The 8,575-nt window shown below is 41.3% G+C and overlaps 1 non-coding gene across 1 annotated transcript; it reads right to left on the bottom strand.

Moving 5' to 3' along the window:
• Nucleotides 1-6,106: 6,106 nt before the first annotated feature.
• Trnar-ucu (transfer RNA arginine (anticodon UCU)) lies at nt 6,107-6,179 on the bottom strand. The gene has a single exon. It is a non-coding gene; the product is annotated as a tRNA-Arg (tRNA).
• Between the last annotated feature and the right edge of the window lie 2,396 nt (nt 6,180-8,575).

Raw genomic sequence — 8,575 nt, 5'->3', positions numbered from 1 at the left:
GTGTTGTTTAAAAATGGAAAGTGTTTCCTTTCACACCCACTTCCATCTTTAACAATGAAAAACCACAGCTGTTGACGTGTTGTTTAAAAATGGAAAGTGTTTCCTTTCACACCCAACTTCCATCTCTTACAATGAAAAACCACAGCTGTTGATGTGTTGTTTAAAAATGGAAAGTGTTTCCTTTCACACCAACTTCCATCTTTAACAATGAAAAACCACAGCTGTTGATGTGTTGTTTAAAAATGGAAAGTGTTTACTTTCACACCCAACTTCCATCTTTAACAATGAAAAACCACAGCTGTTGACGTGTTGTTTAAAAATGGAAAGTGTTTCCTTTCACACCAACTTCCATCTCTTACAATGAAAAACCACAGCTGTTGATGTGTTGTTTAAAAATGGAAAGTGTTTCCTTTCACACCCAACTTCCATCTCTTACAATGAAAAACCACAGCTGTTGACGTGTTGTTTAAAAATGGAAAGTGTTTCCTTTCACACCCACTTCCATCTCTTACAGTGAAAAACCACAGCTGTTGATGTGTTGTTTAAAAATGGAAAGTGTTTCCTTTCACACCAACTTCCATCTCTTACAATGAAAAACCACAGCTGTTGACGTGTTGTTTAAAAATGGAAAGTGTTTCCTTTCACACCAACTTCCATCTCTTACAATGAAAAACGACAGCTAACATTTATAAACCACTGAGTAACTGTGAATTGTAAATTTTGGATGATACACAGATTTCACAAGCACATTCTTCAAACTGTTTATTGTGTGAGAGAGAGAGAGAGAGATGAAGGTGGCACAGTGGTTAAGACGCTTATCTGCCAATACAGAGAGTCCATGAGGGTGTGAGTTCAAATCCCGCTCCTGCCCTGTCTTCCAAGTTTGGAAAATCAAAGTCAGTGTCTAGTCATTGGAATGAGACGATAAACCCAGGTCCCGTGTACAGCACTCGCTTGGCGCAAGGAAATAGAACCCATGGCAATTAGAGTGTTGTCTTCTGGCAAAGTTCTAACTGAAAAGAAATACACACTGTCAGGTACACAAATGTATGTGCATGCACTCAAGGCCTGACTAGAATGCGCTGGGTTATGCTGCTGGTCAGGCATCTGTCTAGCAGATGTGGGTGCTGTGTATATGGATTTGTCCGAACGCAGTGACGCCTCCTTGAGAAACTGAAACTGAAACAGATGTTTCTGTGTTTCAGCGAGAGGCCAGTGGTCGACCATATGTAGTATTTACACTTTAAATCACCTCTTTTTTTGTCTTTCTTTTTTTTAACCTTTCACGAAAAGATCCCTCCATTTATGAAGTGGTCCTCAACTTTTAGTGAACACTGTAGAAGTGGAGTGGTGGCCTAGAGGTAACGCATCCGCCTAGGAAGCGAGAGAATATGAGCGCGCTGGTTCAAATCACGGCTCAGCCACCGATATTTTCTCCTCCTCCACTAGACCTTGAGTGGTGGTCTGGACGCTAGTCATTCAGGTGAGACAATAAACCAAGGTCCCGTGTGCAGCATACACTTAGCGCACGTAAAAGAACCCACAGCAACAAAGGGGTTGTTCCTGGCAAAATTCTGTAGAAAAATCCACTTTGATAGGAAAAACAAATAAAACTGCATGCAGGAAAAAATACAAAAAAGATGGGTGGCGCTGTAGTGTAGCAACGCGCTCTCCCTGGGGAGAATAGCCCGAATTTCACACAGAGAAATCTGTTGTGATAAAAAGAAATACAAAAATAGTGACTGTTTGGTGAGCTGATTGCGAAAAATTATCCAACCTTTCTGTTCTTTGAAACCTTTGCATTGTGTTTCTTGGTATTGTGGTGTCAAACCCGAATGACCATCATTATAATGGGATTTTGCATGTCCATCCCACGCAGTTGTGTAGTGAATTATTTTCCCCTCCGTCATACTTGGGGGAAGAAAGTGTGCCGAAGTTCATGTTTTCATTCAAACGACATGTCACTGTGTGAAGTGACAAATTAAAGCAGTGTTTGATTGAAATTTGTTGATGGTGTTTGAGATGAGTGTTTGTGTGGGTGTGGGTGGGTGGCTGTCCATGTGCATGTATGCGTGTGTGTATGTGTGTGTTTGTGTATATGTGTGTGTGTGTGTGTGTGTGTGTGCAATTTTGTTCCTTCTTTGAATGAATCCCTCACTCTGTATTACTATTAGTATTACACCATAGTGAATTGAAAACGACTTCTTTTTTTTCATCAGTAACTGCAAAAGAACAACTCTTATAAATACTTGCATAATGCAGTAGAAATCTGTGACAAAATTGCAGAAAAGATACATCACACACACACACACACACACACACACACACACACACACACACACACACATTAAATATGACATATAAACAACAATGTTGTGAAGATATTGGCCACAGAAGCCAGCAGATGAGTCACTCTGTGTAAATGGAAAATTGATAGGACAGTGGAAAGAAACAAAAGAAAAAGGAAAAACAACAACAAAAGGGGCATTTCATCTCTTCCGTTGAAGTAAAAAGTAAGTCCTTGTCCCTCAAACACATGCACTGGGTTTTGTTTTTTTTACTCACTTGTGTAAACAAAGTGAGTCTATGTTTTAATCCGGTGTTCGGTTGTCTGTGTGTGTGTGTCTGTGTGTCCTTGGTAAACTTTAACATTGCCATTTTCTCTGCAAATACTTTGTCAGTTGACACCAAATTAGGCATAAAAATAGGAAAAATTCAGTTCTTTCCAGTCATCTTGTTTAAAACAATATTGCACCTCTGGGATGGGCACAAAAAAAAAAAAAAAAAAAAATGAAGCCTAATTATATGCAAACTGCATTTACTGTTATATTTATATTTTTTATATTCTCTAAACTTGGCACTTTGACCTCTTATTCTGACACAACAACAAGAGGAGTCATTATTATCATTTTTTGTTCAAACAGGAACTTCTTTTGCTAAGCATGGAAGTTTTATTTATTTTGCAAACGTTTTGGTGCAGATAGTAATACAGGGAAATTACTCTGTAATTAATGCTAGGGGACTTAATTCGCTTTAAACTGATCTTTCTCATCTTAAACATTACATTTTGAAATTATACTCAATACATAAAAAGCTTGGATTTTTTTTTTTTTTTAAAGTGTATCACAAGTGAGTCTTGAAGGCCTTGCCTCTCTTGTTTTCTCTTCAACATCATCACCGTGACTATTTCCCTGTGACAAGTTGCATATTACACAAGCATGGTAATAGTAAGCAAGGGTGTTTTCACAGAGGAAAAACAAAGCACAAACAACAACAATTTTCACTTGTAATGTGACACCTTACTTCCCAACTGGCTGCACACATTTGACAGTCAGATGACGTAGTTCACAGGAGACATCACAGAGGTACAACAGCCCCATTGCTACCAAGCTGACATATGGTGAAGGTTTTCTAATAACTGTAACCAGGAACCATCTGTTAGCAAACTGTGTCAAGTTATCATGAAACAATAGTGCAAATACATATTATTTGTCGAGCACTGATTCTTTTTGTTAAATGAAAACAAGAATACAAAAAGGAAAGAAAATGGAGTCAGGGGTTTTCAATTGAGCAGGTTTTTGTAATAACACCAGTTAGTCTCAAATTTATACTTGCTATGTGCTTTTCTATTTTGTATCTATAGGTAAGTGGTGTTCTGAATATAATCAAATCAGGCTGACTCTTATCCTGTTTCATCCTGTTTACAGACACACTCAAACACACATACAGTCACTTGTGCTCATTCACACACTCCAACACATGCACATTCACTCATACTCATTCACATACTCAAACACATGTACATGTACTCATCCTCACTCACACACTCAAACACATGCACATTCACTCATACTCATTCACATACTCAAACACATGTACATGTATTCATCCTCACTCACACACTCAAACACATGCACATTTACTCATTCACATACTCAAACACATGCACACTTACTCATGCTCATTCACACACTCAAACACATGCTCACTTACTCATGCTCATTCACACACTCAAACACATGCACACTTACTCATGCTCATTCACACACTCAAACACATGCACACTTACTCATGCTCATTCACACACTCAAACACTTGTACACTTACTCATGCTCATTCACACACTCAAACACTTGTACACTTACTCATGCTCATTCACACACTCAAACACTTGTACACTTACTCATGCTCATTCACACACTCAAACACATGCTCACTTACTCATGCTCATTCACACACTCAAACACATGCACACTTACTCATGCTCATTCACACACTCAAACACATGCTCACTTACTCATGCTCATTCACACACTCAAACACATGCACACTTACTCATGCTCATTCACACACTCAAACACTTGTACACTTACTCATGCTCATTCACACACTCAAACACTTGTACACTTACTCATTCACACACTCAAACACTTGTACACTTACTCATTCACACACTCAAACACTTGTACACTTACTCATTCACACACTCAAACACATGCACACTTACTCATGCTCATTCACACACTCAAACACATGCACACTTACTCATGCTCATTCACACACTCAAACACATGCTCACTTACTCATGCTCATTCACACACTCAAACACATGCACACTTACTCATGCTCATTCACACACTCAAACACTTGTACACTTACTCATGCTCATTCACACACTCAAACACTTGTACACTTACTCATGCTCATTCAAACACTCAAACACTTGTACACTTACTCATGCTCATTCACACACTCAAACACATGCTCACTTACTCATGCTCATTCACACACTCAAACACTTGTACACTTACTCATGCTCATTCACACACTCAAACACTTGTACACTTACTCATGCTCATTCACACACTCAAACACTTGTACACTTACTCATGCTCATTCACACACTCAAACACATGCTCACTTACTCATGCTCATTCACACACTCAAACACATGCTCACTTACTCATGCTCATTCACACACTCAAACACATGCACACTTACTCATGCTCATTCACACACTCAAACACTTGTACACTTACTCATGCTCATTCACACACTCAAACACTTGTACACTTACTCATGCTCATTCACACACTCAAACACTTGTACACTTACTCATGCTCATTCACACACTCAAACACATGCTCACTTACTCATGCTCATTCACACACTCAAACACATGCACACTTACTCATGCTCATTCACACACTCAAACACTTGTACACTTACTCATGCTCATTCACACACTCAAACACTTGCACACTTACTCATGCTCATTCACACACTCAAACACTTGTACACTTACTCATGCTCATTCACACACTCAAACACATGTACACTTACTCATGCTCATTCACACACTCAAACACATGTACACTTACTCATGCTCATTCACACACTCAAACACTTGTACACTTACTCATGCTCATTCACACACTCAAACACTTGTACACTTACTCATGCTCATTCACACACTCAAACACTTGCACATTTACTCATTCACACACTCAAACACTTGCACACTTACTCATGCTCATTCACACACTCAAACACTTGTACACTTACTCATGCTCATTCACACACTCAAACACTTGTACACTTACTCATGCTCATTCACACACTCAAACACCTGCATACAAGAAGACCTCCGCTCAGTTTTCAGTAGTTTCAAATTTGTGGAGTGTGACCACTTGGGAGATTACTGGGAAAGGCAAAGTGTGCATGTTTACTAACAAATGGCACACTCACTAGCACCCCCCAAAAATGGTGAAATCACAAAATCAGTAGCTAATATATATAATGGCCTCTCTTGTTCAGGTTGTAAAGTTCTTGTATCATGACTGATAAAAGGCTATAATACTAACACTGAACTTAACAGGAGAAGGTAGGGGCAGCCTCCCCCTCCCCCGCCCTCCCCACACGTTATACAACAAACCAACCAAAAAATGATCAATGAGTAGTTGATGGATTGGAAAACGAAAGGGAATGCCTTAGCTTTGACATATAACCACTGGATCTGGAGGAGTGAAGGAGAGAAGAAGGGGAAAGATTATATATATTAAAAATTTTAAAAATCATTTAAAAAATAAAAATTAAAAAAAAAAGTCATCCCCGGCGGGATTCGAACCCGCGACCTCTGGATTAGAAGTCCAGCGCGCTATCCACTGCGCTACGGGGACTGCCGAGAAATGAGGCAATCAATATAAATATAAAACAAGGCATGTGCGACATTATCGCATGGCAGGCATAGGAAGCTAGATATCTGCATGTGTATATAACTGTTTTATACAATGAGTGTAACAAGGGTCACTGACTTTATGCGCTCGGTCTCTCGTCTCACCGACATTTACTTTCCCCCTCCCTCTCTCTCTCTCTGTCTCTCTCTCTTCTTCTTCTTCTTCCTTTTTCAGCCAGCATCATTTTACTGATGATTCAGTCGTTGTTTGGGTAGATTGCCGAAGATTGCGCTGTTGTGAGGATCTAAAAAAAAATTTTCTTCTTCTTCTTCTTCCGTTGAGCGACCACAATCAACCCTCTGATTCTTATGTCGCTGCTATGAAAGGGGGTCTACCAGTCGGCGCTAAAAAAAATATAAAATAATTTTTTTTTTTTAATTTGCATTGCCAGTCTTGCTGCCACCAAGACACCCCACAGTCTTTCTGGGTCTCCTCTCACAAGATCCCTCCACATACATTGCCAGTCTTGCTGCCACCAAGACACACCATTCGGTCAAAACTCAGTGAAGTCCCCTCTCACAGGATCCACTCATTTTTATCTTTCTTCCTTTCTTTTTTTTATCTAATGAATTATGAGAACATTTAAAGGTTTTCTCCGCCATTTCATCTCCCCTGGCCCCCCCAGAGCTAATCCCCAGAGCGACCCAGTTGAGCCAGGCCGAGCTTTTTGGACTCAGTTTCAGTTCTAATTTACCATCCCCACCCTTTCCTTCCCCCACCCTCCCCTCCCTCCATCTGCTCATGGATCTGTATCGTGTCTGCTGGAGACCCCTTGCAAGCACACCCACCACAGTGTTTTTCAGGTGGTGGTTTGTTCTGGTCCTGAATGTGTCCACAGTCTCAGCATCCACAATGAACTGTGGGAGCTGATCCCATTCCCGAATGGTGCGAGGCAGGAAGGAAAAGTGCCTGTATCTGTTGGCGCCCTGGGTTGAGATACGTTGGAACTGCTGGTTGTGGCCTCTGCGACTACGCTCTGGAAGGGAATTCAGCTTAGTTTTGTCGACTCGAGCCACTGAGGTCATGGTGTATTTTGTACAGCATGGCGAGTCGTGATGCCTGTCTTCGTTGCTGCAGAGATGACCATCCCAGCCTTTCCAGCATCTGTGTCACACTGGCTGTTCTATGGTATCGATTTGTGACAAACCTGGCTGCTCTTCTTTGGATGGCTTCCATCTGAACTATGTCACTCTCAAGATAGGGGTCCCAGACTGAGCTACCATACTCCAGGAGTGGTCGCACAAATACCAGGTAGGCTTTCTCTCTTAGCCTAGAAGAGGCTATCTTGAGATTTCGACGGAGAAATCCTTGGGTACATCCTGCTTTTGCCACTATGTTGTTCACGTGTTTGTCCCATTCCATGTTCGCCTGGAGGGTGACTCCTAGGTACTTTGCTGTTTGTACAGTCGCTAGGGTGTGGCCATGGAGTTTATAATCACTTAGAATGGGGTTTTCGTTTCTTGTGACTGGGAGTGTGGTGCATTTGTCAGGGTGGAAGACCATGTCCCATTTCTTTTCCCATATCTCGAGGTTTTGCAGGTCTTGCTGAAGCTGTTGCATGTCGACAGCTGCTGTTATGGTGGAGTAGATCGCTGTATTGTCAGCAAAGATTCTTACTTTTGAGCTCAGATTTTGGGCAGGTCGTATATGTACACTAAGAATACTACAGGGTCCTAAGACTGAGCCCTGTGGTACTCCAGACTTGACGTTAGAAAACTCTGCTTTCTCTCTGTCAACAACAACTGCTTAGCGTCTCTTAGTAAGAAACTCCTGATCCATCTGTGGACACTGCCCTTGATGCCGTAGTCGTAGATTTTTTGGAGTAGGAGGCTGTGATTCACCTTATCGAATGCTTTCGCAAAGTCAAGGATAAGCATGTCGGTCTGAAGCCCATCTGCCAAGTTTGAGGTTAACTCTTTGACTAGCTCTAGCAGCTGTGTTTCGCAGGATCTGTTTTTTTTCTGAAGCCGTGCTGCTGGTGACAGAGTATTTCGTTGTTCTCCAGGTGTTCCATCAAGGAGTGGACGACAATGTGTTCCAGGAGTTTGCATGCGATGCAGGTTAGGGACACTGGTCTGTAGTTTGCTGGGTTGTAGTGCTCTCCCTTTTTGAAAATTGGTGAAACTAGTGCTTTTCTCCAGTCTGAAGGTACTTGACCAGTGTGAAGGTACTTGACCAGTGTGAAGGTACTTGACCAGTGTGAAGGTACTTGACCAGTCTGAAGGTACTTGACCAGTCTGAAGGTACTTGACCAGTGTGAAGATACTTGACCAGTCTGAAGATACTTGACCAGGGTGAAGGTACTTGACCAGTGTGAAGGTACTTGAAGGTACTTGACC

The sequence above is a fragment of the Babylonia areolata genome, chromosome 28 (assembly GCF_041734735.1).
Source record: "Babylonia areolata isolate BAREFJ2019XMU chromosome 28, ASM4173473v1, whole genome shotgun sequence".
NCBI classification, from domain to species: domain Eukaryota; kingdom Metazoa; phylum Mollusca; class Gastropoda; order Neogastropoda; family Buccinidae; genus Babylonia; species Babylonia areolata.
Note: the sequence above shows the minus strand (reverse complement) of the source record. Positions and strands in the feature narration are given on the sequence as shown.